Source organism: Pan paniscus, chromosome 17, assembly GCF_029289425.2.
Source record: "Pan paniscus chromosome 17, NHGRI_mPanPan1-v2.0_pri, whole genome shotgun sequence".
Lineage (NCBI taxonomy): Eukaryota > Metazoa > Chordata > Mammalia > Primates > Hominidae > Pan > Pan paniscus.
In genome coordinates, this window is record NC_073266.2 from 67,911,104 (window position 1) to 67,938,531 (window position 27,428).

At 44.1% G+C, this 27,428-nt stretch overlaps 1 long non-coding RNA gene across 2 annotated transcripts in view; it reads right to left on the reverse strand.

Moving 5' to 3' along the window:
- LOC117976796 (uncharacterized) overlaps positions 1 to 27,428 on the reverse strand; it is a 134,868-nt gene that overhangs the window by 87,271 nt on the left and 20,169 nt on the right. The window contains exon 2 of one of the 2 annotated variants that reach the window (XR_004667565.3): positions 131 to 170. The exons of the other annotated variant lie outside the window; for it this stretch is intronic. This is a non-coding gene — a long non-coding RNA (uncharacterized LOC117976796). The remainder of the gene's footprint in view (positions 1 to 130; positions 171 to 27,428) is intronic. 2 annotated transcript variants of the gene reach the window in all.

A 27,428-nucleotide genomic window follows, 5' to 3' on the forward strand; every position in this document is an offset into this window, starting at 1 on the left:
AAAGATCACTAGTGTCTAAATTCCATCGATGGCATTTCAGTCTATAGGTAAACTTCCTGGAAGCTGGATTTGGAGACAGTTTATCATCTGATTATTGGGCTTTCGTATAGGTCCTTAGGGAGCAGCTTACCTGAAATGCGTTTAGTGTACACCAGTCTGTAAACTTCAACCTGTAATGAAAGTGTAATAAATGTACATTGAGTTGATGTGATGTGATACAATAAGAAATATATATTTGATCTTCCTATCTAGTTCCTTGTTCAGAGCTCCTAAAACCCTTGTAATTTCCAAAGTGATGGAGTACATCTTTTGTTCTAGTATTTGGTCTTTGACCCCAGTTCCTGACACAAAGCTCCTAAATTCCTTTAAATTTCCTAGTGATAGGAGAATTTTTTGTTCTAATGAGGTAACTCTTGATGGGCACATGGATAACTCAGGATGGGGGCTGCTCACAAAGACCACATCATGATTGGAAGTTTCAAACTTTCAGTCTCCCACCTCCAGAGAGGGGAGAGGGGCTGAAGATTTGTGTCAATAATCCATCAGGCCTATGTCAACAAGACATAATCCGTTAACTATGGAGTTCAGGGAGCTTCAGGGTTGGCAAACATTTTGATGTGCCAGGAAGGTGACGCACTCCAGCTTTATGAAGTCAGCAAGTCCTGTGCTCAGGATGCTTCTGGACCTTGCCCCAGGTACCCCTTCATCTGGCTGTCGTTCATCTGTATCCTTTGTAGTAGCCTTAAAATAAACTGGTAAACACAAGTAAAGCATTTCCCTGAGTTCTGTATTGCCATATCAAATTATCAAACCTGAGGAGGGGGTTGTGGGAACCCCCATGTGTAGCCATGTTGGACAGAAGTATGGGCAACCTGGGGACCTGCTAGTTGTGATTGGTGTTTGAAGTTGGGGACGGTTTTATGGGACTGAGCCCTTAAATCTGTGGGGTCTGCATCAACTCTAGGTATTTAGTGTCAGAATTGAATTAAATATGGGATACTCTGTTGGTGTCTAGAGAGTTGGAAAATTGGTTGGGATGGGGAAAAAAACCCCACACATTTGGTGTCAGAAATATTATGTGAATGTAGTATAGAAGAAAACAGGCTTTTCCCTTGTTGGTGAAAAAGATGATAAAATAATGTGTGGGTAGGTTGATAATAGTCAAGAAAAATGGGCAATGGGATTGTAAGAACTTAGCCATGTTTCTCTCACGCACCTGGGGAGACTGGTCTGTCTATGTCTGTGCCATCTGCTTGGCAGGCTTGTCCCTGTAGCAGAGAAAAAATGTGTCTCACCAAGCCTGTGGCCTGGTTAACACCATCACTGTGATGAACACACAGACACTGCATATTTACTGTTATCCTTTTGTTTTCCTTAATTTAAATACAGGCATGTTTAATTTTTCATGCCTCAACTTAAGTGAAAATAATGGCATTATTCTTTATTTTAAGTATTGTTTGATTTTTGATATGGTTTGGCTGTGCCCCTACCCAAATCTCACCTTGAATTGTAATAATCCCTATGTGTCAAGGGCAGGGCCAGGTGGAGATAATTGAATCACGGGGGTGGTTTTCCCCATGCTGTTCTCATGGTGTAGTTAATGAGTCTCACGCGATCTGATAGTTTTATAAATGGGACTTCCCCTGCACAAGCTCTCTTGCCTGCTGCCATGTAAGACATGACTTGGCTCCTCATTTGCCTTCCGCCATGGTTGTGAGGTCTCCCCAGCCATGAGGAACTGTGAGTCCATTAAACCTCTTTCCTTTATAAATTACCTATTCTTGGGTATGTCTTTATTAGCAGTGTGAGAACAGACTAATACAATTTTTCTTTTTCTCTTCTTCTCCTCCTTTTCCTCCTTCTCTTTCTTCTCCTCCTCCTCCTTCTCTTCCTTTTCCTTCTCCCTCTCCTCTTCCTCCTTCTTCCCCTTCTCCTCCTCCTCCTCCTTCTTCTTCTTCGTCTTTGTCTTTATCTTCTTCTTCTTGCCAGAATCTCACTCTGATGTCCAGGCTGGAGTACAGTGGTGTGATATTGGTTCACTGCCTCCACCTCCCAGGTTGAAGCCATCCTCCCACATCAGCCTCCCAAACAGGTGCATGCCACCATGCCTGGCTTTTTTTTTATTTTGTATTTTTTGTAGAGACAGAGTCTTGCTATGTTGCCCAGGCTAGTCTTGAACTCCCGGGCTAAAGCAATCACCCTCGGCCTTCCAAAGTGTCGGGATTATAGGCGTGAGCCACCTCACCCAGCCCATAGATGGTTTTAATAAGGATTCTGTGGTTATAAGAGTGTGGGATGTGCTTAGTTAAGATAAGCAGATTTTATTATTTCATGACTTCTGAAGTCCTTCATCTTACCCATTTATTTTCTAAATCTCCAACAGAGACAGGCTGTGTAGTGGAGCACACATTCTACTTGTGGAGAGTTACTTCCATTACCTCTTTCATTATTTCTGAGGAATACATATTCATATCTCTGGGCTCCATGAAATATGTTTTGGGAACATAAAGCAATCTGTTTTGCTTTATGACATAAAGCAACCTGACATAAAGCAATCTGTTTTGAAGCCCCACTCGTTTTTATTAATGAAATGTCATTACACAATCTTATTAGTAAATATATGTATGTAAAAGACATTTATTGAGGCAGTGTAATGGACTTTGGGGTGAGAAGGCTAACCAGAGTTCAAATCCTGGTTATGCTACTGACACGCAGTACAAGCTTCAGTTAGTTAATCTCTTAGAACCACAGTCTTCTTATCTTCTGTAACAAGATAATCACGGCAGTCACCTGGTTGCCCTTGCTGACTCCACTTGGGGGTAGGTGAGAGAAGTACTGGTGAAACTTGAGAGTGCAATTAAAGGGAGATGGATATCCTAAAAACCAGCCCAACTGAAGCAGGAAAATAGGGTCTGGAGGCAAGGAACATAAGGCTGATTCACACTTCAGCTATGACAGGAAATATCCTCTCCATAGGGCGTAGGCCAAGTAAATGATTTTATCACTTCATCCTCTCCATTTACATAGGGCATACCCCAAGTAGAGGGTATGTAAACTCCCCAGAATTCTGGTACGGGGCCTTTGAGTCCCTGTGCTCAGACCCGCTCCCACACTGTGGAGTGTACTTTCATTTTCAATAAAACTATTTATTCCTTCCTTGCTTTGTGCATTTTGTCCAATTCTTTGTTCAAGATGCCAAGAACCTGGACACCTTCCACCATTAACACGATGCCTCTTCAGCCATCAAGCTTGATAAAGTGCCCAGTGACAGTGACACTACAGTGTGATAAGAGGAGAGAGGGGAGCTAGTACAAGGACAGTCTGGGCCGGGCGCGGTGGGTCACGCCTGTAATCCCAGCACTTTGGGAGGCCAAGGTGGGCGGATCACCTGAGGTCGGGAGTTCGAGACCAGCCTGACCAACATGGAGAAACCCCATCTCTACTAAAAAAAAAATACAAAAAATTAGCCGGGCGTGGTGGCGCATGCCTGTAATCCCAGCTACTCAGGAGGCTGAGGCAGGAGAATCACTTGAACCTGGGAGGCAGAGGTTGCGATGAGACGAGATTGCACCATTGCGCTCCAGCCTGGGCGACAAGAACGAAACTGCCTCAAAAAAAAAAAAAAAAAAAAGGACAGTCTGCATCCCTTTGGCAGGGCAAGTTCCTGCCAGATGTCTGAACAGCACATGGACTTCTCTGCTTAAAGCGTCTTGCTGTGGATCCTGTGGACTGGTTTAAACATACTGCCAACCTCCTCCAGGAAGACTGCCTGTTGGGCAAGGGTCCCCTGGGTGTAAGCTGATATGGAAGGGATAAGACGGGGTTTCTTGCCTCAGGGGCTGTGCAAGGGAGGCCGCTGCTTAGAGGCAAGGAGAGGGCTCAAACCTGCTGTTGAGGTAGAGATTTCCTGAAAGAAAAGATGGTAGCAATCACTTCATGAATAGTCACTATGTTCCCAGAAGGTCTGAGTCCTGAGGACCTTCCTCTGGAGCCTCAGTAAATTTACTTAATCTAAATGGGTCCAGGTGCTGGGGTAATTACCCTTATCTTGTCTCCTGCTAAATTACAGAGGTTTGGGGAGTTCCTTCACACCCCCAATAAACTTGTTTGTGGAGGCCAGGGGAGTTTCTTCAGACCCACAGTAAAACTTGTTTAATCCTAAATGTGTCCTATTAAGAATTGCTTCGTTATTTTGTCATGCTTTAAGGCCCAGGAAAGGCCAAGGCAAAACTCTTGGTGGGCTTTTGTTACATCCCAGCCTTTGTATAAGGGCACTAGCTTTTAATATTCAACTTAACCACTCGGTACTGAAACAGTTATTATGGAGGCCTGCGTTAGTGAGACCTGGCCTGCCACAACTTAGGGAGAAAAGATTTTTTTGTCTTTTAACATTTTGATTATGATGTATTTGGATGTTGATGGTCTTGTATTTGTCCTACTTGGAGTTCTCTGAGCTTCTTGATACGCGAATTAATGGTTTTTAATTAAATTTGGGAAGTTCTCAGCTATTTCTTTTAATTTCTGTGTGTGTGCGCGCGTGCTCCTTTTCAGAGGAGGTGCCAGTTGGGCTTCCTGGGTCGACTTGGGGCTCAGAAAGCTGTGAAACTCACTCATTTCCTGCATCAGGACTTACTTTGGTCCTGGATGAATAATACTGAAGATATATGCTTAAAATATTCCTAACATCAGAATTTGTGCCCGTGTTTTCTTCCCCAAGAAAGCTATAAACAGCAAAAATTTTGATGTAAGCTTCCCTGTGTCCTCCCTCTCTCCCTTCCCCCTCCCCTGAAACGAAAAGGAATGTTAAAAGCCTGTTTTTCTGTGACCCGCAGAGGCAGACCATATCTATGCTCCCAATTCCAATTCCTTTTAAACACAATTTGTAAACTCCCGTGAGATCCTGTCTCTTTTGCCATGTCGCTGTAAGGTCATAAAGTAGATAAAACAAGTTACAATTCCAGTTTTCCTCAAGATCTGAGACATGTTCATTGTCTTTGTTTCTCGCTCTGGTAACATCTTCCCGCGGCACGTATTTCCCGCCTTAAAGAGTTTAAAAGATGATCGAGAAATCTAACACTGGCTACCCGTTCGGGACCCCTTCCACGCTGTGGAAGCTTTATACTCTCACTGCTCAATAAAGCCTACAGCTTTTTTTTTCTCTCTGTCCGATCCGTGTCTCTCTCTTGCCGCAGGCTGCCACCACACCAATTCTTTGGCGTGGCTAAGGCAAGAACCTTTTGGTGTTACACTTTCTTTCCACTCCTGTACTTGCATTACAAATATGTTGGTGCACTTAATGGTGCCCCGCTTTTCTCTGAAGCTCTGCTCATTTGTCTTTATTTTCCCTCCTATTATTTCTATTCTTTCTCTGTATTCTTCAAATATATGATCTCTATTGATCTATCTTCAAGTTTGCCGATTCTTTCTTTGGTTCCTGTTTTTGTGCTTTTAAATTCCAGAATTTTCATTTGGTTCTTTCTTACAACTTCTATCTTTGTATTGATATTCTGTATTTGATGAGACATTGTCATTAGGCTTCCTTTAAACATGGTTCCCTTTAGATCTTTGAACACATGTATAACAGCTGCAGTGATTTGGCTGAGCTAGTTCAATGATTTGACTATCTTCTTTCCTGATCTTCCCATTGAGCTTCTAGCAGGTCTGCCTCGGTTGGTATCTCACATGGCTGTTAGCCTCCATTCATTGCTAGGTGATTGGTCTGTAGTTCTTGACAGTGCCCTGGGCCATAAATAGCTCTACAGTCTGATTCGGTTGCAGTCAAGTCCCTTGGCAGGGGCAGGGTATTGCTAGTCTTTGAGACTTGCTTCCACTCCCTGTGGACTGAACCTCTGTAGTATGGAGTAGGAGCTGGGGGAAAAGGAGGAACAGTTTTTCACCAGCTGCCCCATCCAGATCCTGTCTATGGAGCAGGAGCCATGGATGTGGGGTAGGGAGTAGCGTCAGGAACGGGTATCATCAGCCACCTATTTCTCTGCTGTGATTTGCAAGGAACTAGTTTTTCAGTCTCCCTTACCAAATGGCTTCTGACTGGGTTTAGCCAGTAGGAAGTGCTAGTGGAAGATTGGCATGTTGGAGAGGGGGAGAAGCCAGAAATTTCATCCTGTCTCGCTTTGCTTTGGGTTGGTATGCTTGGCAGGCTGTGTCTCCTGTGTGGCACTGACTACTCCAACCAGCCCTCTTTTTGTGGTTCCATTTCCCACTGGGCAATGGGAAATCATGCAGTGTAATTCTCCACTCTGTAGGTTGAAACTATAGTTGTAGCTTTATCTGGATGGCCTGGCAAATAGCCTCTAGTGATACCACTTTCTCCCATAATCCCTTCTGTCTTAGTGTTCCCAGACCACACTGAGGGCCGGGCTCCTATTTCTCGTGGCCCAATAACGAGATGCAGATGGACTGGGGAGGAAGGGAGTTTTTATTTCTGCAACCAGTTACAGGGAGAAGGCCTGGAAATTATCACCAGACAAACTCAAAATTACGAAGTTTTCCAGAGCTTATATACCTTCTAAGCTATATGTCTATATGTAAGTGTGCATTCATCTAAAGACATAAGTGATTAACTTCTTTTAATCTATACCTAAGGTCTGAGTCTTGAAGACCTTCCTCTGGAGCCTCAGTAAATTTGCTTAATCTAAATGGGTCCAGGTGCTGGGGCAATTACCCTTATATTGTCTCCTGCTAAATCTTGGCGGTTTGGGGAGTTTCTTCAGACCCCCAATAAACTCGTTTGTGGAGGCCTGGGGAGTTTCTTTACACTCACAATAAAACCTGTTTAATCATGCTTTAAGGTACAGGAAAAGCCTGGGCAAAACTCTTGGTGGGCTTTTGTTACATTCTAGCCTTGTTTTGGGGTACCGGCTCTTTCAGCTTTTAATATTTAATGTAGCCAGTCAGTCAGTGCTGAAACAGTTGTTACGGAGGCCTGCGTTAGTGAGACCCGGCCTGCCACATTAGTATAGTAGTAGTGTCTTGCTGTAACCTCTTAGTCACTTCACTATGTGATACCTTACCTTGTTTTAATATGAACAGACTCTCCCTTAGCTGAGAAAGCTGGACAGACTCCATTTGGCTCCTTCATTTGCAAGACATCAAGGGCTCCTTACCCACCCCCTTCCTCAAGGACTTGTGCAAGCTGACTCCCAGCACATCAAAGAGTGCAATTAGCCAATAAGGTACTGTGGCAAGCTATGTCCACAGTTCCCAGAAATTTGCCCAAGTGATAGTACCCTAAGCCCCCGCGTTTGTGTCTGGTACATAGCAGCCAAAGCCCTCGCACCTATCACCTTGTGATGGATTTAAAGCCCTTGCACCTGGAACTGTTTGTTTTCCTGTAACCATTTGTCTTTTTAACTTTTTTTGCCTGTTTTACTTCTGTAAGATTGCTACAGCTAGGCTCCCCCTCCCCTCTCTAAACCAAAGTATAAAAGAAAATCCAGCCCCTTCGGGGCCGAGAGAATTTTGAGGGCTAGCCATCTCTCGGTCGCCAGCTAATAAAGGACTCCTGAATTAATCTCAAAGTGTAGCGTTTCTCCATAACTCGCTTGGTTACAACATTTGGAGGCCTCAGCGAGATATTCACCACTGGGTGAGAGCTGGACTCATTCCAGGCTCCCCCGGACAGACGGCGGACTTATAGGGGAGGTGCCACCTGAAGACATTCCAGGGCCCCATAAGACCCCGTCTTCCGGAGGGGAATGGATCGACCACTGGTGTGTGCCCACAAAAATTCAACTCCTGAGTCCTCAGTTTCTGGTCCCGGGAAGGTAAGTCAGATCTGACTCTGTTTCTCTGGGAGGGAAGCAGACCTGACGAGGGCCCTCCCTTGACTCTGCCTGTGTTGCAGGATGCTGAAGGACAGAGTCCCGGTTTCTGGTAGGCCGGCCTCTCTGTTAAGACTAGTCTCTCTCTCCCTCCCTCTTTCTTTATCTCTTCTCCTTCTCTCGTTCAGGTCTCCCGGAGACCTCTGTTATAAAACGGGGATAAGAAAACTGTTATAAACTCTGTGTGAATGAGTGCGTGAATGTGGAGTTCAAGGGCTTGCGCTTGAATTTCCAGTTTGTAGCTCCAGGGCGAAAGCTACAGAGTTCGAGTGGGCCCTCACCTGCGGTTCCGTGGTGACCTCATAAGGCTTAAGGCAGCATTAGGCATAGCTCGATCCGAGCCGGGGGTTTATCCTGCCTGCCAATGCTAAGAGGAGCCTAAGTCCCCTCGGGGAGCAGCCAGGCGGGCATCTGACTGATTCCATCATGGGACCCCCTCCCCTTGTCTGTCTATAAAAATTGTCATAATTGTTTATATACCCCAGTGTCTATTGTCCTGTTTAGTGTCTACTGTCCTGTCTCGTGTTTAACTTTCATATGTCAGGTCGTCGATATTGCCCAAGACAACTGGGCAAGGACTTCAAAGTCCTGAGTGCAGATTTTCTAACACAGGAGGTCTCAGGTGTGTCTCTTCGGGTTGCCGGGCCCAGGGGCCAGGGGCTCCTCCTTGGCAGGGGCTCCCAGACCCGAAGGCGAGGAGTGGGAGGGGACCCCCTTCCCCAGAGACCCCTGCAGGTGCCCGGCTCCTGCGCCTTCAGGCGTCAAAGCCCCCGACTTCCCCGAGCACCAGCGTATCTGCACCTGGCTTAGAACGCAGAGGCCCGGCCTGCTGCGGTGACCTTGGCCCCGGGGCAGACTTCTGAGCTGGGCTTGCAGTGCCTGACAGGGCCTGGAGGCGGGGCGGGGTACCGCGGAGTCATCCTGGCAACCCCGTGCTGCCCAGCAGGGCTCCTCCCAGCCTGAAAAGATCTGAGTGGCCCCTTTCCTCCTCATCCCCATCCCTTACCCCGCACATCCCGTTTTCCTGTGCCACAGCAAGTCCAGCGCCTCCAAGACTTGGCTCCGCTCTCCCTCCTAAAACCCTTAAAAGAAAGGGCAAAGTTTGAACTTTTTGCCTTCGAGTCGTGGAGACACCAAAAATATTTAGACTATAAGTCAGAGAGGAGAGGGGGATCACATAGGTCCCACTAGCCTCGGACCCATCTCTTGTCCTCTCCCTAAATCTTGGAGCTTAAGGAAACAGACCTTATGTGGCAAGAAGCGCTGGCTATAGCTGTTTTCCTACTTCTTTTGGTTATGATGCTTCTATTCTTCCGATACTCCAGCCCCCCCAGGTCATGAATTTCTCTGTCCATGCTGGGTTTAATATCTCTGCTCAAACCTTGTTAAACTGCCTCCAGAATGGGAAACTCTTCTTCCCAGTCTCATAAAGATTGGAGCCCTCTCCAATGTATGTTACAAAATTTCTCTCTAGGCTTCTCCGAGGATTATGGGGTCCGCCTTAAAAAAGGCAAACTCTGGACACTCTGTGGAGTAGAATGGCCAAAGTTTGGAGCCGGGTCACTGAACCTCGCAATTGTTCAGGCTGTGTGGCGGGTTGTTGCTGGAACTCCCGGTCACCCCGATCAGTTTCCCTACATTGATCAATGGCTGAGTTTGGTCCGGAGCCCTCATCCATGGCTCCACTCATGCGCCATTCCTAATCCTACCTCCAAGGTCATTTTGAGCCAGACCTCACTTTTGCCTCGACCCTCAGCCGGCTCGGCTCCTCCTGTATTGCCTCCTTCTGAAGAAGAGGAAAGTCTCCCTCACCCAGTTCTGCCGCCTTATAACCCTCCTGCTCCCTTAGAATCTTCCCTTGTCTCCTCGACTACATCCCCTGTGGGCTGTCTGCCTATTGCCTCCTGATTGAGGCCACAGCAGGAGGAGATAGCCCCCCTCCTCCTGCTGAGAGAGGCACAAGTCCCTCCGGGTGATGAGCGCTCAGCCCCATTCTTGGTTTATGTCCCCTTTTCTACTTCTGACCTCTGCAACGGAAGGCTCATAATCCCTCCTTTTCTGAAAAGCCCCAGGTCTTGACCTCACTGATGGAGTCGGTGCTCTGGACCCATCAGCCCACCTGGGATGACTGTCAACAACTCCTTTTAACCCTCTTCACCTCTGAAGAGAGGGATCGTATCCGAAGAGAAGCCAGAAAGTATTTCCTTACATTAGCCGGTAGACCGGAGGGGGAAGCCCAAAACCTCCTTGAGGAGGTTTTTCCCTCTACCCGGCCTGATTGAGATCCGAACTCCTCGGGTGGGAAGAGAGCTTTGGATAATTTTCACCGTTATCTCCTTGCGGGTATCAAGGGAGCCGCTCGAAAACAATGAATCTGTCTAGGACAACTGAAGTTGTCCAGGGGCCTGGTGAGTAACCTGGAGCGTTTTTAGAACGCCTCCAGGAGGCCTATCGGACTTACACCCCTTTTGACCCAGCGGCTCCCGAGAAGAGCCGTGTTATTAATTTGGCATTTGTGGCTCAGGCAGCCTCTGATATTAGAAAAAAATTACAAAAACTGGAAGGATTTGCTGGAATGAACATTAGCCAGCTTTTAGAAGTAGCCCAGAGAATTTTTGACAGTCAAGAGTTCGAGAAACAAAAACAGGCAGCTGAAAAGGCTGCTGATGAAGCATCCAAAAGACAACCGAAAATCTTAGTGGTCGCCATCCAGGAATCCAGAAAGGAAGGGCCCCCATCACAGAACACTAGCCAGGGGACCCCGGGTCCACAACAGAAAGGCCAGAAAAGTGAGTAGGCTTCCCTACAGAAAAACCAATGCACTTATTGCAAGCAGATAGGACACTGGAAAAAAGAATGCCCATTTAAACCAGAGGGAAAAATAATGCCCATTAAAGCCAGAAGAGAAACCAGAAAAGAAAAAGGTCTGAAGGGGGCCAGCCCCTCCACACCTGTGGGTGTTTCTCATCAGGTGGGTCAAGAGAGTGAGAAAAGAAGACACAGAGACAAAGTATAGAGAAAGAACTCTGGGCCCAGGGGACCAGCGCTTAGCATACAGAGGACCTGCGCCGGCCCTGGTCTCTGAGTTCCATCAGTATTTATTGATCACTATCTCTACCATCTCGGAGAGGGGGATGTGGCAGGACTATAGGGTAATGGTGGGGAGAGGGTCAGCAGGAAAACGTGAGCAAAGATCTCTGTGTCATAAATAAGTTTGAGGAAAGGTGCTGGTTCTTGATGAGGACGTAGGCCAGATTTATGTTTGACTTTACACAAACATCTCGGTGCATTAAAGAGCAGTATTGCCGCCAGCATGTCTCACCTCCAGCCATAAGACAGTTTTTTCCTATCTCAGTAAATAGAACGTATGATTTTGTTTTACACTGAGACATTCCATTCCCAGGGACGAGCAGGAGACGGATGCCTTCCTCTTATCTCAATTGCAAAGAGGCCTTCTTCCTCTTTCACTAATCCTCCTCAGCACAGACCCTTTACGGGTGTTGTGCTGGGGGATGGTCAGGTCTTTCCCTTCCCACGAGGCCATATCTCAGGCTGTCACATGGGGAGAAACCTTGGACAATACCTGGCTTTCCTGGGCAGAGGTCCCTGCGGCCTTCTGCAGTGCACTGTGTCCCTGGGTACTCGAGATTAGAGAATGGCAATGACTTTTACCAAGCATACTGCCTTCAAACACATTTTCAACAAAGCACATCCTGCACAGCCCTAAATCCATTAAACCTTGAGTCAACACAGCACATGTCTCTGCAAGCACAGGGTTGGGGCTAGGGTTACAGATTAACAGCATCTCAAGGCAGAAGAATTTCTCTTAGTACAGAACAAAATGGAGTTTCTTATGTCTACTTCTTTCTACATAGAGTAACAGTCTGATCTCTCTCTATTTTCCCCACAAAGGTCCTCACCCTCCCCGCAGCAGAGGAATCTGATGATTAAAAGGGCCAGGGCTCCCTCTCTCTTGGCCCCCGGAAGCCCATGGAGACCGCCACAGTGGAGGACCATGGTGACGCCCAGTCACCTATTTGTCTAAAAGATGGGACCCAGTGGCCTCCAGGTGGACAAGTTGTCTGTGGGCCATAGCAGCCACAGCAAGCCTGATTCAGGAGACTGATAAACTGACTCTAAGTCAAAATTTAACTCTTACGGCTCCTCGTGCCATAGAGACTTTGCTGCAAAGTGCTTCTGGCAAATGGATGTCAAATGCTCGCATCCTGCAGTATCAGAGTTTACTGTTAGATTGGCCTCGTTTAACTTTCTCTCCCACAAGGTGTTTAAATCCAGCTACTTTGCTCCCTGATCCAGACTTCACCACACCTGTCCATGACTGCCAGGAACTGTGAGAGACTACCGAAATTGTCCGACCTGATCTCCAAGATGTGCCTTTAAAGGAGGCGGATGCTACCGTGTTTACAGACAGTAGCAGCCTCCTTAAACAAGGAGTACGAAAGGCTGGTGCGGCTGTTACTATGGAGATGGATAAACTGCAGACTCAGGCATTGCCAGCAGGTACCTCAGCACAAAAAGCTGAATTGGTTGCTCTCATTCAGGCCCTCCGATGGGTAAGGACAAATGTATTCGCATTTACACTGACAGCAGGTATGCTTTTTGCTACTGTGCGTGTACATGGAGCCATCTACGAAGTGCGTGGGCTACTCACCTCAGCAGGAAAGGCTATCAAAAACTAAGAAGAAATTTTGGCCCTGCTTGAAGCTGTTTGCCTACCTCAACAGGTGGCTGTCATTCACTGCAAAGGACATCAAAAAGAAGACACGGCCGTTGCCCATGGTAACCAAAGAGCAGACTCTGCAGCCTGGGGGGCACCTCAACTCCCAGTCGCGCCTCTGACCCTGCTGCCTGCAGTGTCCTTTCCACAACCTGACTTGTCAGATCACCCAGAATATTCCCCAGAGGAGGAAAAACAGGCTTCGGATCTTCAGGCCAGTAAAAATCAGGAAGGAGGAGTAAAACTGGCCCAGCTTCTAAGGAGCCATTTCAAGATCCCCAACCTTCAGGACTTAGTTAACCAAGCAGCTCTCTGGTGTACGGCTTGTGCCCAGGTAAACGCTAAGCAAGGTCCTAAACCCAGCTCAGGCGACCGCCTCCAGGGAGACTTACCAGGAGAAAGGTGGGAAATTACAGAAATAAAACCACACTGGGCAGGGTACAAATACCTTCTGGTACTAGTAGACACCTTTTCCGGATAGACTGAGGCATTTGCCACCAAAAACGAGACTGCCACCACGGTAGTTAGGTTTTCACTCAATGAAATCATCCCTCAACATGGGCTGCCTGCTGCCATGGGGTCTGATAATAGATCGGCCTTCACCTCGTCCATAGCTCAGTCAGTAAGGCATTAAACACTCAATGGAAGCTCCGTTGTGCCTATCGACCCCAGAGCTCTGGATGGGTAGAACACATGAATCACACCCTAAAAAATACTCTTACAAAATTGATCTTAGAGACCGGTAAAACTTAGGTAAGACTCCTTCCTTTAACCCTTCTTAAAGTAAGATGCATTCCTTACCGGGCTGGGTTTTCACCTTTTGAAATCACGTATAGGAGGGCTCCGCCTATCTTGCCTAAGCTAAAGGATACCCATTTAGCAGAAATCTCACAAGCTAATTTATTACAGTACCTACAGTCTCTCCAACAGGTACAAGATATCCAGCCACTTGTCTGGGGAGCTCATCCCAGTCCAGTTCCTGACCAGACGGGGCCCTGCCACTCGTTCCCACCGGGTGACCTGGTGTTAAAAAGTTCCAGGTTAAAGTATTTAAAAAAAAAAAAAAGTTCCAGAAAGAAGGACTCACTCCTGCTTAGAAAGGACCTCATACTGTCATCCTCACCATGCCGACAGCTCTGAAAGTGTCCAGCATTCCTGCTTAGATTCATCACTCACATCAAAAAGGCCAACAGAGCCCAACAAGAAACATAGGTCCCCAAGCATAGGCCAGGCCCCTTAAAACTGTGCCTAAGTCGAGTGAAGCCTTTAGATTAATTCTTTTTATTTACCTCTCTTGTTTATTTCCACCTGTTATGCCCTCCGTGCCTTCCTATTCTTCTCACTTCTTTCATGACAGGACGTGTATTTGCAAACACTACTTGGAAGGCAAGAACCTCCAAGAAAGTCTCTTTTGCAGTCGATTTATGTGCTTTGTTCCCAGAGCCTGCCCATAACCTTGAAGAACAATGCAACCTGCCGGTCATAGAAGCGGGGAACATCAACCTTGCTACAGGGTTCGGACACACAGGAAGCCAGACTGGATGTAAAAACTCTAAAAGTGAAAAAAAAAGGACTCCAGAGCATTGACTTTTACCTCTGTCCTAAAAATCACCCTGACTCTAGTTGTCACGATTCTTACCAATTTTTCTGCCCTCACTGGTTTTGTGTGACCCTAGCCACTTACCCTAGAGGATCACCTGGTCCTCAACCCTCTCCATAACTCACACTTCCCATCCTAGACTGTGTACTATGAAAAATTGTAACCCTCTTACTATAACTGTCTGTAACCCTGGTTCAGCTCAATGGTATTGTGACCTGTCATAGAGATTAAGGCTTTATATCTCGAGATTTAATGTTAAAACTATGTTCACCATCCAAAAAATCTAGATAAACGCCAGCAAAAGTAGGAAAATAGCACCCCTTGGTACCAAAGTATGTTTAACTAGAATCCATGGCTGACTACTTTAATCACTAGGCTAGCTAGCCCCCTTCTCCTCCTACTGTTAGGCTTAGTCTTCAGGCTGTGTATATTAAATTGGTTTCTTAACTTTATAAAGCAACGCATAGCTTCTGTCAAGCTTATATATCTTAAAACCCAATGTAACACCCTTGTTATAACTGAGGAATCAATGATTTGATTCCCCAAAAACACAAGTGGGGAATGTGATACCTTACCTTGTTTTAATATGAATAGACCCTCCCTTAGCTGAGAAAGCTGGACGGACTCCATTTGGCTCCTTCATTTGCAAGACATCAACGGCTCCTTACCCACCCCCTTCCTCAAGGACTTAACTTGTACAAGCTGACTCCCAGCACATCAAAGAGTGCAATTAACCAATAAGGTACTGTGGCAAGTTATGTCCACAGTTCCCAGAAATTCACCCAGGTGATAGTACCCTAAGCCCCCGCGTTTGTGTCTGGTAGATAGCACCCAAAGCCCTCGCACCTATTACCTTGTGATGGATTTAAAGCCCCTGCACCTGGAACTGTTTGTTTTCCTGTAACCATTTGTCTTTTCAACTTTTTTTGCCTGTTTTACTTCTGTAAGATTGCTACAGCTAGGCTTCCCCTCCCCGCTCTAAACCAAAGTATAAAAGAAAATCTAGCCCCTTCTTCGGGGCTGAGAGAATTTTGAGGGCTGGCCGTCTCTCAGTCGCCAGCTAATAAAAGACTCCTAAATTAATTTCAAAGTGTAGCGTTTCTCTATAACTCGCTTGGTTACAACAACTATCCTTTGGCTTCTTTGCTCTTCCATCACCTGTGTATCTAATTTATGGTTTTAAATTCCAACACCCCTCCCCCCCATTGAAATACCTAGAGTGGTTTCTGTTTTCCTGACTAGAACCTGATTCCCACTAGCCAAATTAGGAGCAATTTAAACTTAAACATAAAATAATACCAATTGACTCAAACACATATAAAAATATTTGCATTCCTTATGATTCCCCCCAAAAAGAGAAAGCCCAAATTGCTAGTATTGGTGGACTCTTCTACACCAACTTCTTTCTCTGAACATTGGTAATTAAAGTAAAAGTTATCCTGCTTTTAGAATCATATTTCAGGATAACCAAATAGCCCAAGTGGATAAGGGAAACTGTTCTTTACAGAAGGAGGCCAGCTATATATGTCAAATGAATGGTAAAACTAGAAAATTACTTTTTTGTAACTCCTAATAATTGATTTACATAAGGGTCATCAATGCATGCTAAAATCATAAGGTAAAACACTGGTAGGAAACCATGCCTTTACTTGGTAGTCAGAAGAGGGGAGCGGTAACTTTAAATGGAGAGATTTGGCTTTCACTACTTGGGGCAGATTGCATATTCCAAAGATGGATGGGAGAATTCTATATCCCATTCCCATATGCTCTTTCAGTGTGATGTCAACACTCCTCCATCAAGAGGCAGGTTCTTTTTTCCCTCTGTCTGAATCTGGGCTATCTTTAACTGCTTCAACCTACAGAGTGGAGAAGCGACACTGCATGATTTCTAAGGCTAGCTCTTACAATACGGCTTTCATCTGGTTCACTTTCTCTCTCGGGATGCTTGCCCTTAGAACCCTGCCACCACGTTGTGAGAAAGCCAAGGCCAAATGGAGAGTTCACATAACTGCTATTACTATCTGCCAGTCATGTGAGCAAATGAACCTTCGGATGATTTTAGCTCCCAACCTTCATTTAAGTTATTTTTCTGAGATTCCAGACATCAAGAAGCAAAGACAAGCTGTTCCAGCTATGCTTTGTCCGAATTCAGAACTTGCAGAAATCATGAAAAATACTAAATAATTATGGTGGTTTAAAGACATGTTTTTGCATAATTTGTTATATAAGAGATAATGAATACACTACTCAACTTTGCATCACCAGTAGTGGAACATTCTGACATTATGCACCTCCTAAATGTGATACAATATGAAGTAGACATTCCTCTGTGTACTGCCTATGAAGTATTGTTGCAGAATTTTGTTCCTTAGTTCTTGTCACATGACCAGGAAAATTTAGGCACACGAATACATTGAAGGGTGAGTAGGGCAGGATTTTATTGGGTGAAAAGGGAAAAAAAAATATCAGCAAAGTGAGAGGGAGTCCTGCTAACAAGCTCCCCACCTCACAGATTGAATCCCAGGCCACCACACGGGATCTGAAGAGGCCAGGCTCCTCCCACCTTCCCATGGCTCCACCCCGTTTCCCCAGTGCACATGTGGGCATGTGCAGAAAAGGCCCTGGGCAGGTTCCCTCATCTGCACAAAAGCATCCGATGTAAACACTTATGGGGCATGTCGGAGATTCTCCAGGGACCCCTTTTTATCTGCCTAGGCATTTGGCTGTCTCTGTGTTACTGCCAAAAACATTAAACCTGAATCTAATTAAGGCTTTAGATCTATCATCTAGTTGATAGGAAACATAGGGGAAAGAGAAACAAGCTAAATATCACCATGAAGAAATGATCAGGCAAATCTGGGTATAACATAAATAACCTGGTCTCTTAAATGCAAGTCAATGTCATTGAAAAAACAGATCCTCTTTCAGATTAAAAGATTTAAGAGCATAACCAAATATAAACCATGAACCTTGACTGGATTCAGTTTTGAGGGGGAAAAAAAGATATAGGGACAACTGTTGAAATTTTAAGAAGGATTGTATATTAGGTGTCAAAGGGGAATTGTTTTGTTATGATAATGGCATTGTGGTTATGCAGGAGAATATCCTTATTTTCTGCAGCTGCATGCTGAGATATTTAGTGGTAAAATAATATATGATGTAAATAATATGCTTTAAAATGGGTCCAGCAATATAATTGGAAAGTTACATACATATATAGAACATGTAAGGCAACGTGTTAATTGTTCAACCTAGCTGAAGGGCATCTTAGTGTTCATTGTATTATTCTTTCTAACTTTCTGAATGTTTTAAAAAATATTTCCTAATACAATTAATGCCTGTGTGAAACAAATGTACTGATTGGATATTTACATTTTATGAAATGTTCATTGATAAGAACTTGTGGGCTGGTGAAGTTGGGAAAGAAGGGAGAAGTATTAGTAATCAATTATGAGCTCATATGCTATTTCCAGTACTCTGGTGAAATTCACTGTCCAGTGCTTCCCATCTGCATGCATTCTTCCCGACACTACTCACTGAGCCTAGGCTGAATGTTTGAACTTTTGTATTAGATTAAGGGGGTGAAGATATGAATTTCTTGAGTTATACTGTATATAAATATTATGTCTATACACAAAGCAATGTATTTGGCTTCTGACTTATCCATGGAGAAATGATATGCAGTGTATAAAGCTTGATATCTGAAAACTCTGTCATTTTTAAAGTACTACATTTTCTTTCTTTTTTTTTTTTTTGAGATGGAGTCTCACTCTTGCCCAGGCTGGAGTGCAGTGGTGCGATCTCAGCTCACTGCAGCCTCCGCCTCCTGGGTTCAAGTGATTCTCTTGCCTCAGCTTCCTGAGCAGCTGGGATTACATGCACACACCACCACGCCAAGCTAGTTTTTGTATTTTTAGTAGAGACAGGGTTTTGCCATGTTGGCCAGGCTGATCTCAAACTCCTGACCTCAGGGGATCTGCCTACCTCAGCCTCCCAAAGTGTTGGGATTACAGGCGTGAGCCACCGTGCCCAGCTAAAGTACTACATTTTCAAATAAGCTTAGGACTGCAAGTGATTAACATGGACAGATTTTCATTACCAATGCAGGTTTATCTTTATTATCATGAGACTATTATTCTTTGTAACAACTGTAATGCAATTTCAGACTAATATTTTAAATCTAGGATCAGTGATGCCACTCAAAAAGCTCAGGTAATTAAAATTTTATTTCTTCAGATGGTTCAACCTGATAAATGTGGGCTGTTCCAATTACAGATATTTTCTTGGTATAGTGATTGTGAGCTGTGCCTCATTTTCATACAAAAAAATTGCAACTCTGATCCTTAATTGTGACTCAAATTAAATTTTCAGGAATACTCTTTAACTTTAAAAATTATCCAACAACATGTTGTACCAAAGAGAACACATGAAAAAACCTGTGAGCATCAGAAAACCTGGGTCTAGGCCTAGCTCTGCCGTTTACTCACTTTTGGTTCTACCTTCAAAATATAATCCAAATTTGGCTCCTTCTCACAAACTTGGTGTCTACCACACTGGTCCCAAACAATATCATCTCTCCACTGGATTATTAAAAAACCGGTCCTGCTGATTTTGTTCTTGCCCCTACTGTGGAGTCTCCACATGCACCAGAGTTGGATTAGGTCACTCCACTACTGGGGAACCTCCGGTAGCTTCCCCTTTCTCTCAGAGTAGAAGCCTAGTTCTTACAAAGGCCTACAAGGCCCTTCACGGGTCACACCTCAACGCAGGGGCATCATCTTCTAAGCCTCCCTATGCTGACTGCTCCAAAACCTTTTGGCCTCCATTCTGTTTCTGGAACAGGCTAAATATGAGTCTACCTCACACCATTGTGCTGGCTGTTGCCTTGGCCCAGGAAGCTCTCCGCCCCTGCCAGTGACCTCCTCCTTACCTCCCTTACATCTCTGTTCAATGTCATTTGATCCTTTAGGCCAATGGTCCCCAACCTTTTTGGCACCAGGGACCAGTTTCATGGAAGACAATTTTTCCATGGACCGGGGTTGGGGGATGCTTTGGTGATGATTCAAGCACATTACATTTATGGTGTACTTAATTTCTATTATTATTGTATTGTAATATATAATGAAATAATTCTACAACTCACCATAATGTAGACTCAGTGGGAGCCCTGAGCTTGTTTTCCTGCAGCTAGACGGTCCCCTCTGGGAGACAGTGACAGATCATAAGATCATCAGGCATTAGATTCTCATAAGGAGTGTGCAACCTAGATTCCTTGCATGTAGAGTTCACAGTAGGGTTCGTGCTCCTATGAGAATTTAATGCCACTGCTGATCTGACAGGAGGTGAAGCTCAAGCGGTTATGCGAGCAATGGGGAGCAGCTGTAAATACAGGTGAAGCTTTGCTCACTTGCCCACCACTCACCTCCTGCTGTGTGGCCCAGTTCCTAGCAGGTCATGGACCAGTACCAGTCCATGGCCCAGAGGTTGGGGACCCCTGCTTTAGACCTTTTTGGACCACCCTATGTTAAAAATTACAGCTCCATTCTGCAACAGTTTCTCCACACTTATGTCCATCTGATGGTTTATATATTTTATTTGTCTTTCTCTCCCCACTAGAATTCTAATAAATGAAAGCAGGAGTTTTTGTCCCTTCTGTTCACTGCTGTGTCTGAAAGCTGTTCCAATAGGGCTCTACAATAGAGGGCACTAAATCAATATTTGTTGAATGCATATTAACTGAAAGTTGGTGGCCTTGGGCAAATGACTTCTTTCCATGCCTCAGCTTCCTCCTGTATGTATCAAGATGGTTGCATAAACATCTCTCTAAGGACTTTCTAGTTTTAATATTCTATGATTCTAATATTTCTAGTTACTTCTGGGCAATACATTTATGATGAAATTAAAGGATATTCTCTCTGACTTCTCAAAGGAAGACATACAGGCACCCAACAATCATATGGAAAAATGATCAACATCACTAATCATTAGAGAAATGCAAGTCAAAACCACAATGAGCTACCATTTCACACCTGTCAGAATGGCTATTATTAAAAAGTCAAAAAACAGCAGATGGTGGCAAGGTTATGAAGAAAAGGGAACACTTATACACTGCTGGTAAGATCATAAATTAGTTTAGCCACTATGGAAAACAGTTTGAATATTTCTCAAGGGACTTAGAATTAGCATTCAACCCAGCAATCCCATTACTGGGCATACTCAAAAGATGATAAATTGTTCTACCATAAAGACACATGTACATGTATGTTCATAGTGCCCATCAATGGTAGTCTGGATAAATAAAATGTACGTATACACAATAGAACACTATGCAGCCATTAAAAAGAACAAGATCATGTCCTTTGCAGCAACATGGATGGAGCTGGAGGCCATTATCCTAAGCAAATTAACACAGGGACAGAAAACCAAATAGTAAATGTTCTCACTTATAAGTGGGAGCTAAACATTGAGTACACATGGGCACAAAGAAAGGAACAGCAGACACCAGGGCCTACTTGAGGGTGGAGGTTGGGAGGAGGGTGAGGATCAAAAAACTACTTATCAGGTACTATGCTTATTACCTGAGTGACAAAATAATCTGTACATCAAACCCTGCAATATGAAATTTACCCATGTAACAAACCTGCACATGCACCCCCAAATCTGAAATAAAAGGTGGAAAGAGAAAAAAAAGGATATTCCGTCTGGATGGGTCATCAAATATGTAAAAAACATTCTGATAATTACACGGAAGTCTCATCTTTTAAGAAAAGAGTCTCTAAATTAGGCTTCAAGAAATACTGAAATTCTGTTACTAATTACGTAATAAAAACTAAGAAGCTTTCATTGACTAAGGACCTTGATAAAAACGCGGCCTTTTTTTCAGTCAATATTTTTAGTTTTGTAATTTATTTTGCTTATTAAGTATGGCTTTAATATTTTATAATTTATAAGTAAATTATACCTAATCATAAATGAAATGAGTGTAGTGCTTTGAGTAGAATTATATTTGATAGTATGCAGTTTTGTTTCATAATGTTAAATGATTGCTTTTATGAAATATCCCATCTCCTAATAAACCATTGCCATTGTTCCACAAATATACTTACTAATATAAGTGGCAAAAGGGAAGAATTACTCAAGATATTGAGGGATCTTCCTGATACATTGTAAAGAATGTGACTCAAACTGGAGCTAAGACTATATATGATTAGAGAGTTGAATATAATTTAATATAATATCAATTTAGCTCTGTTAAAATTAGGTTGACTCAAGTCTTTAAGGAACACACAAAAGTATTTATGAGAAATTATAATGTGACTAGCAGACTGTGCCTCAAATTCTTTATTATGAGTACTCTTTTGCCCTGGTATATTGAAAAGCAGTTAAGTTAGGCAACTTAGAAACAAAATCTTGTTTAAAAAACTAAGATAAAATTTACATACAGTGAAATGTACAGATCTTAAGGATATGGCTCAGTGAGTGTTGACCAGTCCATATAGCCATGTAACCCACACCTCTATCCTTTTTTTAGTCATTTAATAAAATTCTTTTTATTTTGAAATAATTATAGATTCACATGCAGTGGTAAGAAATAACAGAGAGATCCCCTGTACCCTTTATCACAATGGTAACATCTTGCAAATCTGTGTAGTACAGTATCACAACCAGGATATTGACATTGATACAGTGAAGATACAGAACATTTCCATCACCACAAGGATCCTTTTTGTGTGAACATGTCTTCACTTCTCTGGGAGTGCAGTTCCCCAGAGTGTTCTTGCTGGATCCTATGGTAGTTGTTTATTTAGTTTTCTTTTTTTAATTGTCAAATTTTTCCCCAGAGTGGCTGTACCATTTTAAATTTCCCACTAAGCACTGCTTTTTCTGTACCCCACAAATTTTGATAAGTTGTATCTTCATTTACCTTCTTTCAAAATATTCTAAAATTTTTCAAAACTCCTTTTTTTAACCCATGTGTATTTACAAGTGTGTGGTTTTATTTCCAAATATTTTCAGATTTTTCTATATATCTTTGTGTTATTGATTTTTTTGTTTAATTCCATGTTGTTCTGAGAACATACTTCGTATGATTTCTATTGTATGATTAAGTTGTGATTTCTGGACTGGGATGTGGTCTATCCTAGTGAATATTCCATGTGAGCTTGAGAAGAATGTGTATTCCACTGTTGTTGGATGAAGTATTCTATAAATGTCAATTAAATTCAGTTGACCGATGGTTTATTGTTCAGCTCAACCACATCTATACTGATTTTCTGCCTGCTGCGTCTATCAATTACTGATAGAGGGGTACTGAAATCTCCAACTATAATAGCGACTTTGTCTATTTCTCTTGCAGTTCCATCAGTTTTTGCCTTATATATTTTGATGCTCTGTTGTTAGGTGTACACACACTAAGGATTATTATGTCTTTTTGGAGAATTTACCCCTTTATCATTAATGTCTCTCTTTTCCTGGTCATTTTCTTTGTTCTAAAGTTGGCTTTGTCTAAAACTTATATATAGGTACACCAGCTTTCTTTCAATTAGTGTTAGCAAGGTGTATATATCTTTTTCCATTCTTTTATTTTTAATCTATTTGCATATTTATATTTATAATGGTTTTCTTTTAGACAGCCTCTACTTGGGTCTTGGTTTTTTTAATCTACTCTGACAGTGTTTGTCCTTTAATTGATATATTTAGAAAATTCACCTCTAAAGTGATTATTGATATATTTAGGTTAATATCCACCATATTTGCTACTGTTTTCTATTTGTGGCACTTGTTTTTGTTTTTGTTTTCAAAAAAATTCCCTTCTTTTTCTGACTTCTCTGTTTTAAGGATTTTATATCATTCCATTTTCTCTCCTCTCTTAGCAATATATATTATCTTCTTTTAAAACATTTTCCTATTGTTTGTCCTAGAGTTTGCAATATATATTTACAATTAATATAAGTCCAATTTCAAATAACAGTATACCAGTTCATGGGTAGTATATGTACCTTGTACAAGAATATGTCCAGTTTCTTCTTACTGTGCCTTGTAAGATCAATCATTTCACTTACCCACAAATTATAATCACCTAAAACATTGTTGCTATTATTATTTTAAACCAACAATAATCTATTAGAACAATTACGAACATAAAAAATAAAAGATTTTATTTTATCTTCATTTATTCCTTCTCCAAATGCCCTTCCTTTCTGAAAATATATGTCAGATCAAGTTTCTGACATATATCATTTTCCTTCTGCCTGAAGAAATTCTTTTTTTTTTTTTTTTTTTTTTTTTAGTATTTATTGCTTATTCTTGGGTGTTTCTCAGAGAGGGGGATGTGGCAGGGTCATAGGATAATAGTGGAGAGAAGGTCAGCAGATAAATATGTGAACAAAGGTCTCTGGTTTTCCTAGGCAGAGGTCCCTGTGGCCTTCCGCAGTGTTTGTGTCCCTGGGTACTTGAGATTAGGGAGTGGTGATGACTCTTAACAAGCTTGATGCCTTCAAGCATCTGTTTAACAAAGCACATCTTGCACCGCCCTTAATCCATTTAACCCTGAGTTGACACAGCACATGTTTCAGAGAGCACGGGGTTGGGGGTAAGGTTATAGATTAACAACATCCCAAGGCAGAAGAATTTTTCTTAGTACAGAACAAAGTGGAGTCTCCTATGTCTACTTCTTTCTACACAGACACAGTAACAATCTGATCTCTTTTTCTTTTCCCCACATTTCCCCATTTTCTTTTTGACAAAACCGCCATCGTCATCATGGCCCGTTCTCAATGGTTGCTGTCTCTTGGGAGCTGTTGGGTACACCTGCAGAAAGGCTGTCACTTCACACTTGGAAGATTGCACAGCAGCCATGCAGAGGCACTCCTCACTTCCCAGACAGGGCGGCCGGGTAGAGACGCTCCTCACCTCCCAGACGGGGCGGCCAGGCAGAGGAGCTCCTAACTTCCCAGACAGGGCGGCCGGGCAGAGGCGCTCCTCACTTCCCAGATGGGGCGGCCGGGCAGAGGCGCTCCTCACTTCCCAGACGGGGTGGCCGGGCAGAGGCGCTCCTCACTTCCCAGATGGGGCGGCCGGGCAGAGGAGCTCCTCAACTCCCAGATGGGGTGGTGGCCGGGCAGAGGTGCTCCTCACATCCCAGATGATGGGCGGCCGGGCAGTGATGCTCCTCACTTCCTAGACGGGGTGGTGGCTGGGCAGAGACGCTCCTCACTTCCTAGATGGGGTGGCGGCCAGGCAGAGATGCTCCTCACTTCCTAGACGGGGTGGCAGCTGGGCAGAGACGCTCCTCACCTCCCAGACAGGGTGGCGGCCGGGCAGAGGCGCTCCTCACCTCCCAGACGGGGTGGCAGCTGGGCAGAGGCTGTAATCCTAGCACTTTGGGAGGCCAAGGCAGGCGGCTGGGAGGTGGAGGTTGTAGCGAGCTGAGATCACGCCACTGCACTCCAGCCTGGGCAACATTGAGCACTGAGTGAGCGAGGCTCTGTCTGCAATCCCAGCACCTCGGGGGGCCAAGGCGGGCAGACCACTCGAGGTCAGGACCTGGAGACCAGCGCGGCCAACACGGCGAAACCCCGTCTCCACCAAAAATACAAAAACCAGTCAGGCGTGGCGGCACGTGCCTGCAATCCCAGGTACTCGGCAGGCCGAGGCAGGAGAATCAGGGGAGCCCGAGGCAGGGAGGTTGCAGCGAGCCGAGATCACGGCAGTACAGTCCAGCCTCAGCAACAGAGGGAGACCGTAGAAAGAAAGAGAGAGAGAGAGAGAGAGAGAAAGGAAGGAAGGAAGGAAGGAAGGAAGGAAGGAAGGAAGGAAGGAAGGAAGGAAGGAAGGAGAAATTCTTTTAACATTTCTTGCAAAGCAGGTCAACTGGCAACAAACTCCCTCAGATTTATTTGTCTGAAAAGTCTTCATTTTTCTTTCACTCTTGAAGGATACTTTTCTGTTTTTTTTCCTTTCAACATCTTAAATCTATCACTTTATTGTCTTCTTGTTTGCATAGTTTTTGATGAGAAGTCTGATGTGATTCTTATTCTTGTTGCTGTTATAGGTGAAGTGGGGTTCTTTCTTTTTTGCCCTGACTTCTTCCAAGATTTTCTCTTTTTCTTTGGCTTTCTGTAGTTTTAATACAATATGCTCTGGTATAGGTTTTTTGGTATTTATCTTTGGTGTTCTCTAAGATTCTTAGATCTGTGGTTTGTATCTGTCATTAATTTTGGGAAATTCTCCAGCACTATTGCTTCAAATATTTCTTTCTCTCCATCCTCTCTTTTCACTCCTGGTATTTCTATTACATGTATGTTTCCCAGCTGTTCACTCATTAGTCCTGGGACACAGGTTATTTACTCCTAAGGCCCTTCTGTTGTTTCCATAGAAAGCCAAAGCTGTTTAATAAGCCCCTCTAACTTAGCAGGATTCAATATCCAAACTTTGTCTCCCTTTTTGTAGGTAGCAGCTGATATCATTACTCAACTTTTTTGCCTTCCAGCTGTTGCTTTCCAATGTACTCCTTGGAGGCCCCTCTTCTGGATGGAATGTGTAAGTAGATTTGGGGGCTTCTCCCTCTGTGGCTCCTTCTTCTCTAGAATTTTGTCCTCCATTATCAGCCATTCTGGAACTTCCCAGTCCTCCCATTGACACCTCAAGCCAGTAAGACTGCTTTCTATTTTTAGTTGTAGGGCTAGCGACTGAGAAATACCCTCAGGGAAAATACCTGTCTACATGTAGATCTTACCCAGTTTAATTCCTTTCTTTCTGGAGACATATTCTTTTTATTTTTTTACTTTTTACGTTTGGGGTACACATGAAGGTTTGTTACATAGGTAAACTTGTGTCATGGTGGTTTGTTCTACAGATTATTTCATCACCCAGGTATTAAGCCCAGTATCCAATAGCTATCTTTTCTGCTTCTCTCCCTCTTCCCACCCTCCCTACTCAAGTAGATGCCAGTGTCTGTTGTTTGCTTCTTTGTGTTCATGAGTTCTCATCATTTAGCTCCCACTTATAAGTGAGAACATGCGGTATTTGGTTTTCTGTTTCTGCATTGGTTTGCTAAGGACAATAGCCTCTAGCTCCAACCACGTTCCCAGAAAAGACATGATCTCGTTCTACTTTATGGCTGTAGAGTATTCCATGGTGTATATGTACCACATTTTCTTTACCTAATCTGTCATTGATAGGCATTTAGGTTGATTCCATATCTCTGCTACTGTGAATAGTGCTGCAACGAACATTCGTGTGCATGTGTCTTTAATGGTAGAATAATCTATATTACTCTGGGTATATGCCCAGTAATGGGATTGCTGGGTCAAATGGTAGTTCTGCATTTAGCTCTTTGAGGAATTGCCATACTGCTTTCCAAAATTATTCAAACTAATTTACACTCACCCAAACAGCAAAGATAGCAGCCTGCCCCTCCCTCTGGGAGCTCCCACACAGGAAGGTTTCAAATCTGTTTGCTGGAGAATACCAGCAAGGGTGAGTGGAGACCCGGGTTGGGAGGTCCCACCCAGTGAGGAGGAATGGGATCGTGCACCTGCTTTAAGAAAAGCAGTTTGGGCCGGGCGAGGTGGCTCACGCCTGTAATCCCAGCACTTTGGGAGGCCGAGGCGGGCAGATCACAAGGTCAGGAGATCGAGACCATCCTGGCTAACACAGTGAAACCCCGTCTCTACCAAAAATACAAAAAATTAGCCGGGCTTGGTGGCGGGCACCTGTAGTCCCAGCTGCTGGGGAAGCTGAGGCAGGAGAATGGCGTGAACCCGGGAGGCGGAGCTTGCAGTGAGCCGAGATTGCGCCACTGCACTCCAGCCTGGGTGACAGAGCGAGACTCCATCTCAAAAAAAAAAAAAACAGTTGGGCCATATTTTCATAGAGCAGCTTTGCTGTGCTGGGGAACCACTTCTACCACCACTGGGCTTGGAATGGCTAAGTCATCCAAACAGCAAAGATGGCAATGCATCCCTTCCTCTGGGAGCTCTGTCCCAGGGAGCTTTCAAATCTCTGTTGGCCAGAAAACACCGGCAGGGGTGGGTGGAGACCCCGGTTGGGAGGTCCTGCCGGTGAGGAGGAATGGAGTCGGGGACCCACTTTAAAAAGCAGTCTGACCACGTTTTTGTAGACCAGCTATGCTATGCTGGGGTATCCCTTCCACTGCTGGTCGCCTTGGATTCTCCAAAGCCCCAAGGCTGAAATGGCCAAGTTGCCCAAACAGCCAAGATGGCAGCCTGCCTTTCACCCTGAGAGC